At 30.2% G+C, this 10,203-nt stretch overlaps 1 long non-coding RNA gene across 5 annotated transcripts; it reads right to left on the minus strand.

Moving 5' to 3' along the window:
* Positions 1-1,316: 1,316 nt before the first annotated feature.
* LOC102599974 (uncharacterized) lies at positions 1,317-6,754 on the minus strand. 5 transcript variants are annotated; one of them, XR_366630.2, is made up of 6 exons: positions 6,461-6,754; positions 6,232-6,327; positions 5,459-5,522; positions 5,245-5,364; positions 1,832-3,180; positions 1,317-1,758 (listed from the first exon to the last, which is right to left on the minus strand). It is a non-coding gene; the product is annotated as an uncharacterized lncRNA (long non-coding RNA). The 5 variants fall into 5 exon arrangements; XR_001474006.1 differs by having other exon boundaries at positions 1,317-1,936; positions 2,499-3,180; positions 6,461-6,753; XR_001474008.1 differs by having other exon boundaries at positions 1,317-1,936; positions 2,757-3,180; positions 6,461-6,752.
* Between the last annotated feature and the right edge of the window lie 3,449 nt (positions 6,755-10,203).

Consider the following 10,203-nt stretch of genomic DNA (forward strand, 5'->3'; position numbering starts at 1 on the left):
ATATATATATATATATATTTACCAATTGATTCCTTATTAATTAATTAAAATATCTCATAAGTGTGGTTAAGTTTCATTTAAGATTTTTTTCTTATTTTTTCATAACTTTTTTTATTTTTATGTTTACATATTATTTATTTTGCAGGATAAGAAACAAAAAGATAACAATAATATTTTTGCGGGATTATATCAATATTTAATTATTATTATTTTTTATTTGTGTATAAGATTGTTAAAAAATTGAATATGTACATTTTAATTTAATAAAAATAAAATTTATTTAATTCTTTATAATAAAATAGCTTCTCTTTTTAAAATAATTTTAATATTAAAAATTAATTTGAAGCACCGGCTATAGCCAAACTATATTAACTGAAGACATTTAGACAAAAATTTACATTTGTCTCAAAATTGTATTAGTAATAAAAATTATACTTACAACCTTTATAGCAAAGCAAATCTACATGGCAGAAATCAAGCATGTGGCATCAACAACTTCCATGACACCTAAGTTTAAATTACCAAAAGAACATAGATAATAGTAATACATAGCCCAATTAGATGATATACATTTTAGTGAAACTCACATCAGCAATGGATTATACTATAATATAGTATAAACGTGTTAGATAATTTTAAGCAATTTATCCAAGATCTCAAGTGAATCACTAAATATAAATATTAATATATAAGAATGAAAAGTGAACTAACCGTGTTCCATTGTAATTACTTTATTGAAGAATTTGATTTTCTAAACCTTGAAGATTGTTTTCTTTAGTTGTTCTTTTTAGAGATGGAGAGAGGAGAAAAAAAAACCGTTCTTCTAATTTAGGGACCATTCTTTTTCAAGTTAAAAAGACACATTTCAATAAATCTCCATTAGACATGAAAAGGTTTATGAGTTTATTCTAATTTAAATTAACCCCTATATTCATAGAAATTTACTTTTAGCCTCAAATAGTTTAACACTTTATTAGATTATAAAATTGGTTCCTTTAAATGATGACATATCTATATGCAAATATATTAATACTAGATAGGGTATGGCCTGTGCGTTGGCACAGGCCCAACATTTATATTTTACAATATTTCCAATAATCGCTTTGGCTTTAGTTTTTCTAATTTTCTGTTATTATCTCTATCTCCATTATACAACTTTCCAAACAACTTATAAGCTTCATTTTATAGTAAACTAAAAAAAAATATGTGAAATTGATAAGCTTTTGTTTATCAGAGAATTTATCCTACTGGTATATATATAGTTTACTACTTACTGAAGCAACAAGAAATAGGAAATAAGAACTTACAGTCAGAAGTAAAAAATATCACAAGCTTCTGCTGAAATTTCTTAACATAACATTGTATCATAGTAGTAACTTCATTGGTTCTTCCGATAGTTATTTGTCTTCATATAATACAAGTTATTCAACTCAAATGATACACAATGAATATTTTCACAAATGAACTTAGGCTTCTTGCTTTTTTAAGTTTGCATGATAAATAAATTCATCATAGTTTCGGCTTAAGTACATCAACAACCTCTGTACATTTTGAAACTGGATCCCGAGGAGAGGATAAAGTAATGAACTTGCAATATGTCTTCACAATGAAGCCTGACAAACTGTTCAACCGTGAAGTTACCTCCATGATTCATCATCATTGCCAAATGACATTGAATGGGAAAATCTTATTGTGTTACTATTCCATGAAATGAAAGCCGCATTTCATTAGCAATACCATTCGAAGAAAGTTTCAAAGCTGCAATAAAAATAAAAACAAAAGATAATATAGGATATGTATAAGCTATAGGGAGGGATAAGTGATATCTCACTTCTTTCCAAGCTACTGCCCTTTTCGGACCTCCCATCATGCACATTTGTACAGTTTGACTCCACGGTATTTTTGAACTTAATCTAGACATAACACGTGAACATTTCTGCAAGTATTCAGCAAGCCCTTGAAATTAAATTACTGAGTTACCAATTTGATGCAAATATATCATGAAGATAAAGAAACCAATTACAGATGTCTGAGTAAACTAAAGACTAAAATTCAAAAGATTATATGCCTCATCATATTCAGTTTCAAATAGTAACATATCAACACTTTCATTTAACAATGGTCTGTCATTTACCAAAGTAAATTGTCACAAATTGCAAAAGAAAAAATCATACAGTTGTAACCAGCTTTCAGCTGCCAGAAGAGAGTGATTCTCAATGCTACTCTCTAAATTAGGCTAACCAAAATATTTAGAAACAATATGTACTTCATCCATATTTTTGTTTGTCCTACTTAAACAATTTTTTCAGTTTCATTTTAATCAACTGAAATTTTTTGGCTTCTAGTCATTTAACGGTTTATTAAGATTAATCAATAATCCAGACATTCACAGAGAACAACTACTTTGATATTGTAGTTCAAAGAAGAGAACATAGTACACATGAAGAACGAATACAATGATTTTCAGCATAGCCTTTTTACTCTTGTATTTATCAAACCTGTTCTTAAAAATGCTTTTTTTTAGCTGAGGATCTACCGGAAACAACATCAAAAATAGAGGTAAGATCTGCGTACGCCCCACCCTCCACATTCCCAACTTGTGGGATCAGACTGAGTATATTAGAAACAACATCAAATTTTCCGAATGATAACTTCGAGCAAATGCTCCCTGTATTTCTCATTAGAATAGAAGTTGATAGCGCATCAAATATGACAAAATTCATTTTCTAAAATCTATTAATGCCTCGAATCATTACCAGTAAATTTGAGCAGATGCTCTCTGTATATTCCAAAAGAATAGAAGTTGATATCCTTAAGTGGCTGCAGTTGTCTTGATAAGCTGAAAAATTTCTTTCATTCAACGCGAACTACTTACTCCAACTTTAATATTTCATGGAAGGAATAAAAACTTGAAAATAAAATCAGTTCATAAAAATACACTCGAAGAGAAATAAGAAACAGTGAAGACACCAACACAAAACAAGATTCAAATATTAGAAACATAATAAGACATGGACAAAAAAGATTTATTTACTAAAGCTACAGTTCTTACCTTCCAACAATTTTCTAGATTATCCATTAAAAATCAAGAGTTGGTGAAAGTCCTTTTGTTTCTATAAAATGCCGAGCAGACGCATCATACTCCAAAAGAGCTCATATCTACATTCTTACTCTGCGCATCTAAAAAGACACGTAGTATAAGTCTAAATGCCCTCATTATGAAATTATTAACTTTTAACAAACATGTAACTAATCTCATCGTTCTATATAGTATAAATATAGCTCGCATATCTAGATCCAACGAAAAGATTCACTTACATGACTTTCAACTTATCAAATAAAAAGAATATGGCTACATAAGATTATAGTATCTTTGTCGAAGTGTAATTTACATGATATGTCTAACTCAACAATAAAATGAAACTCTCTGATAATCCCTGTGACTAAGGTATCATGTCAGGTTACTATTTTTCAAAAATATGGATATAAACTATTTCAGAAATTTAGTTTATAAGTATAGAATTTGCACAGGCTAGTAAAGTTTAACAGAGGACTTTTCTACTATATAGAAACATGAAGAGTGGAATGACCAAGGGTAAAGTTGTGCTTTACGGTTTTTTTTTATAAATATAACTACAAACTGCTATTATTATCAACAAACACTTAGCTAAATCAAATAGTCTCTTAATCTCATCACTTTCTTGTTAAATAAGGTCATCAAATTTGTGTTCAAAGACAAACTCATTGATGTAGTTGTATAGTAGAGTAACCAAACATTCTATCCCAAGACAATGTTCAATACTTATAACTTATTATTGCCTACATTTTCTTATGGCAAGCATGAAGTCAGATCAAATTTTGATATCCAAAATTTTCTTTTATTATGTGAAAACAAACTAAAATGTTAAATCAAGTCATTTTAAAAGATTTAGAAATATAACTATAGAATTAAAAGATGTGTTACTTTTTTGTGTAAAGACACTAAATCAAGCTTTATGTTTATTCTTCTCTTTTATCACTGCATGCCCAAAAAACACTTCTATCCAATAATTTTGAAGTCATGGCCAAGAAAGGTGTGAAGTTTTGAGATATAATCAAGTCTCTCATTGATAAGTCTTCTATGAATATAAGTATATAGCATCAACATCAAAATAAAAAGGTTTCATCTCAAAATGCTAACCATGTCTACATTTTACATTAAAGACAATTGTACTGTGGAAAAAAATATTTTAAAAGCATTATAAATTCAACCAAGACGTCAGAAACATATTTTACCTCAGACTAACCATTAAATTGAAGCATTTCACTTGTGTGGGTGAAACTCACAATGATAATGGACAAAAAGTTAATAGCATTAAGTGATTGATAGCCTTTTGTATAGACATACACCGAATAGTTTGAAGCATATTTTGTTACATTACAAGTATCGCATAAATACTAATTTCATGTGCTAAAGATTCAAAGTTTTCTTCTAAATGAAACAAAGAAAAATTGTGAAATAGATGTTTACAACTCTTATAGTCCCATAGCAGGAATTGCCTTTAGATTTGGAAAAACAAAAATAATATAGTGTTTGTTAGATTATAATCAGATTTATGCTTGAATTTCATTCTCGTGTATCAAAAAGAAAATGTACTCAAACATTAAGCAAGGAAAACTCCCATATCCTTTGTGCACATGTATTATGCATTGTTAACTCAAAGTTGTCGAATAACACTTGTAATAACTGAGTGTTCTTATACTTGAAGGAACTTCCTGAAATATTCTTTTTAGTTATACAATAGAAATTGGATAAAATTAAAGTTTCGGACAATAGATTTGAAGGGAGGAGAAGCAGTATCTCTAATAGGTAACTTATAGTTTTGCATGTTGTCTATCCAGTGTACTAAAGTTGTTTTTATCGGTCACATGTTATAAACATATCAATTTTCTACAAGGAGAACCACACCCGATAAAGTGCAAAGGAGAACTGTTCATATGAGATCAAAGAAAAGATTGTGAGATACAATTTATAACAAGTTTGATTACCACTCTCAATATCTTCAATTATAAAAGAGAGGAACAACATAATTCACAAAGACAATATTAACAATGAGAGCCATAAAAATCAAATAATCAGCAAGCGGTTGAGATATAAGAGATTTATTTCAACAACCAGTTGCAAAAATGAAGTACCCTAAACAAATATTAAGAAATCTACTGCTATTTAGGATAAAAATTATCAAAAAGAGTTCAAGAGCTTACAGTTTTTAAAAATGTCGCAGAGTCAATTCTTGCGCCTTCTCATTCTTTGACATCCCTTTCCAACTTTGCCAACTTATTTACAAGCTCTTCCCCTTCGTAAAACAATAGTTTCTAGTTTCTCTACAATAAATAATGACATATAAATCCATTTCGGAACTTCAAAATTCAAAGTCTTTTTTGATCTATCATTTCAAATGTGTTGGAGATACAATACCTAACTTAATAGTCAACCTTTTGTTATCTCAGAAACCATATAGCAGCGAGACATTTAGATATACCTTCAAAAACCAAGAAAACAACAATTGTCAACTAAAGAAGTCTAAAACTGAGGAGTGCAAAAATAGAAATTAGAGAGCTATAAATTTAAAGATACATATGTTTCATCTAGGAGAAGTTTGCATTGATTGACAAGTTGCAAAAGAGAAGTTCAAGGCCTCTAGTACAACATATCAATGTTTATGAGATAAACTGATATTTTATAATTGGATGACTCGACTTCTGAGACATGTTAATCATTTCCAATTTGAAAGGTTTCAACAAAATTAACTTTCAAATATAATCAAAATATCCCACTAAACAAAGCTCTTATTTTATTCCTAATCGTATTATGTTTTCAAGCCAATGTAGATGCAAAATTCTTTAGCTTGCAAGATTCAAAGTTTCCGTAACAACGTTTCGACTTTGAAATAGCTTAGAATGCAGAATTCCTCTTGACCTAAAAGCGCATACACTAACATTAAGAAGTACTATAAAAGTTTCAAGTGAAAAAAGAACATGAAGAAGAATCCCTATTCAAGTTGTTGGTTCAACCTGGCTACAAATTGCTTCTTGTTTAATTCAATTTTCTAACATCTAAATAAAGATTTGAATAAATAAGTATCTATTGTCTTTATGAAAGGACAAACATTTTCATCAAAGAAGCAACCAAGTTACACTTCAAAAAGATCTGAAACAAAGCATCAAAATTGAAGAAACATTAATACTTACCCAGTTGCAATTCCTCCGATGTAGTTTCCAGTCAATTTACACACTCTTCCACCTTGATCAAACTAACTCTTTAATGTAGTTTCAATCCCCAATCCCCTTAATAAAGACCAAAATAAACATTAATAGAGATAGAATTGAAAGAAATACAAGATAGAATCATAATATCTAACTAAGAAAGTGAAAAGAATTTTGCTCCATAGAACCCCAAAAAGGAAGCATCAATTCATACCTTGGTTAAAAAAATCAGAGAATTTTCATAAAAATGGGTGATTCGAGATTCGTTTGAAGGGTTTGATTCAGTCGGAGTCAAAATTAATTGGGGTTGGGTGTTTGATTTTGAGTAGTAGTGGTTTGTGTTTGAATTCGATTGGTTTCGATGGTAACAATGGAGGGTAGCCCCTTGAGGATTTGGCCATGGAGGAGTAAGGAGATCGGTGATACTCACATTGTAATGAGATTTTATGGCGGAGAGTGAGAGAGTGGAGAGATGAAGATACTTCTAGAGTGAAGTAAAGCTTCTAGAATGAACATAAAAAATCTTTATGATGGCTAACAAATTATAATTACATTTTTGCCCTTGTACGATTGGTATAATAACTGTTTTGCCAGTGGTCGTCCTCACCATCACATTTCTGTGTAATAATAAAATATAAAAATATGTGAATTCATAAAATGTAAACACTTGGACCACATACATTTTTGAACCGTACATAGATGAAATTTTACTGTGCACAAACTTTTGCTACCTTAATTGAAATATCTCGAAACAATTTGATCCATCATAATACCAATATAGGATCAAAGAAATTTTTGTAACACATATTTGTAACTAAACCCATCAATAATCACAAATATCAGTAATACAGTGACATAAATCAAATATAAAAAATATGTGTAAAAGGATCTATGTCATATGTATTTCCTACTGGTCCTACTTTATAATTTGAATAGTCCAAAATCAATTTCTTCCACTTTAGATAGTATCACAATAGAAAGTTAATATCTTTATTTTTTAAAATTATTAATAAAAAAATAAATTTCATAAAACTTTAATCTTTACAGAAAATAAACTTTAACATGTCAAAAGAATAAATAAAATCCAAAACTCCTACTAAAATGACTCATCATCGAATCTGACAAAACCTATATGTGCCACATGCACATGAAACACTTTAGGCGGCAAACCTTTCGTGAGCGGATCTGCAATCATCGAGTTTGTACTAACATGATCAATTGATATAAGACGTTTCTAAATTGTTTCCCTCACAACTAGAGATTTAATGCAAATGTGCTTTGACTTTGAGAAATTTAGATTATTCTTGAAATATACCTCAGCAAATTTATTATTACAATAAATTTTCAATGGTCTCTCTACACCGCTGACTATTTGTATTCCACTAATAAAATTTCTTAGCCGTATTTTTTTGATTTGATGCTTCATAACAGACTGCAAATTTGACTTCCATGGTAAAAGAAGATATTAATGTTTTATTCACACTCTTTCAGAAGCAACTCTTCCTGTCAATATGAAAACATAACCTAATTTGGATCTCCAACTCTCGAGACATCCAACGAAATCTGAATCAAAGTATCGTACAACATCTATGTTGGTAGGCCCCTGATAATTGAGCATGTGATCTTTAGTTCTTTGAAGATAGCTCATAATCCGTTTTTCTGCTTTTCAATGATCCATTTTTGAGTTACTTAAATATCGGTCCAGCATTTTTTACTATATACATTATATCTGAATGCGTACAAACATGTGCATACATGAGACTTCTAACTGTTGATGCACATGAGAGTTTGTCCATCTCTTTTATTCTCTATGTCTAAATTTGTACATTAACTCAAATTAAATTTATCATCTTTTGCCACGGGAGTCTCTTCTGGTGTACAACTTTGCATGCCAAGTCTACTTATCACCTTATTGATATAAGTGGCAATAATTCAAGTATATTTCTAGTATGATTTCTTTAGATCTTTATACCTAGAACAAAGGACGCCTTACTAAGATCTTTCATTCCAACTTTACTATATAGAAATTTCTTAATTTCATGCAATAAACCTACATCACTGCTTGCCAGTAAAATGTCATCTACATAAAGCATAAGAATAATAAAGTTGCTCCCCCTGAACTTGAAATATATGCATTAATCAACAATATTTTTCTTAAAATTCAAAGAGATTATCACGTGATAAAACTTTTGATACCATTGGCGAGATGCCTATTATAAACCATATATGAACTTCTTAAGTTTCCATACAAAGTGCTTTGAATTTTGAGACTCAAGGGTTTCTGGTTGCACTATGTATATTGTTTATTCAGTGTCTACATTAAGAAATGTACTCTTTACGTCCATTTGGTACAACTCTAAGTCATAATGAGCTACAAGTGCCATAATAATTCTAAAAGAGTCTTTCAATGAACTGGCGAAAAGTCTCTTTGAAATCTCTGTCTTCCTTTTGTGTGGATCCCTTTCCAACTAGATGTGATTTATATCTATTGCTCCCAAATACACTTGTACGTGGTCTCACACGTAATATAATGACACTAAAAGAGGCGGATTATCAAACCTAAGGGACTTTTCAATTAACTATTTACTAAATTATACTACTTCTAACTATTTATTCAAGTGTGACGAAAGAGTTTAATTTATAGTTGTAAACTAAAATTGCAAGAATGAAATGACATATAAGACCCATAGAGGCCCTACACAAGCCACTTGACATATATAGGACACAATATTATAGAAGATACGAGAAATTAAGCAATAGACTCATATCAAAAAAGAGTTTGTAATAAGAGTAGAAGTCTACACAGTCTTGACAAGTCAATCTAATATATCAAAAGAAGTGGTCGGGACGAACCCGTACACCACGTACAACATCTGAAAACAAAAGACATAAGAAAAGCAAAGTAAAGTGATATGATCCTTGAAACATGAGGACTCACCAAATCTTCTTGGTCAAGCACTCAATCGATCACTAGCCACGAGTGGGAGGAGGAGAAGCGTCATACCCTACATTATAAGACAATATACGTAGGCACAAGTATGCATTAGTACATGAAATGTACTAAGTATGAGGACATGCATAAGAACGTAAAACATGATCATAAGGGGAAATAAAGGAAAACATGTCATGGCCAAGCTAAAACATATTGAAAAGCCTTTAAAGAAGAATCATAAATCATGAACATGGTCAATGCATCTTAAAATCATAAGGAAGCTTCGTACAAACCGTTGAAGTAACTTAGTTTATTTTGTGGGATTTTTACCAGTTAACCGATACAAACCATGTGAGCCATAACATTAAAGTTGGTGTCTTTCTCCCACACCAAAAAGAGATGTCCTTAATTACTTGCCAAGTAAATGACATTAGAATTCTAGCTTAGGTGGATCCAATACCTATATCTTTCTAAGACAAATCATACGAGGGAACGTAGTTAGGGACAAGGAGATTGTTGCTAGAGATCCAGCTTCTACTAACGGAGAGCCTCTATCTCAACGTCCTCTTAGTGCTAATAAAAATTCCAACCAAATAGTCATTTCATAAACAGATCATCCTACATGGAAAAATATAATTTAGATACTAATCCAAGCTTAAGTTATCATAGAGTAGCTCCTTAAATCTTGATTCATGTATGTGTGAGAAAACCTTTCACAAAATCATGATTTCTTAATTATGTGAGAAAACCTTTCACAATTATATGATGCTCATCCTAAAAGCAACCTTAGATCATAAACATCTTTTCATAAATAATGCATAAACTTTCATAAATCATATTCATAAACTCATAAATTTATATCTTTATAAATACATATCTTCATAAATTCATAGTCAAAATCATGAATAATGCATGAGTCCATAAATATGAAATAAATTGGAAAACATGTAGTCCAATTAAATTATTCATAAGAAGACTAAAATCAAACAATTGAATCATAACAACTAAGACCCATGGAGAATTGG

Source organism: Solanum tuberosum, unplaced genomic scaffold, assembly GCF_000226075.1.
Source record: "Solanum tuberosum cultivar DM 1-3 516 R44 unplaced genomic scaffold, SolTub_3.0 scf00009, whole genome shotgun sequence".
Taxonomy (NCBI): domain Eukaryota; kingdom Viridiplantae; phylum Streptophyta; class Magnoliopsida; order Solanales; family Solanaceae; genus Solanum; species Solanum tuberosum.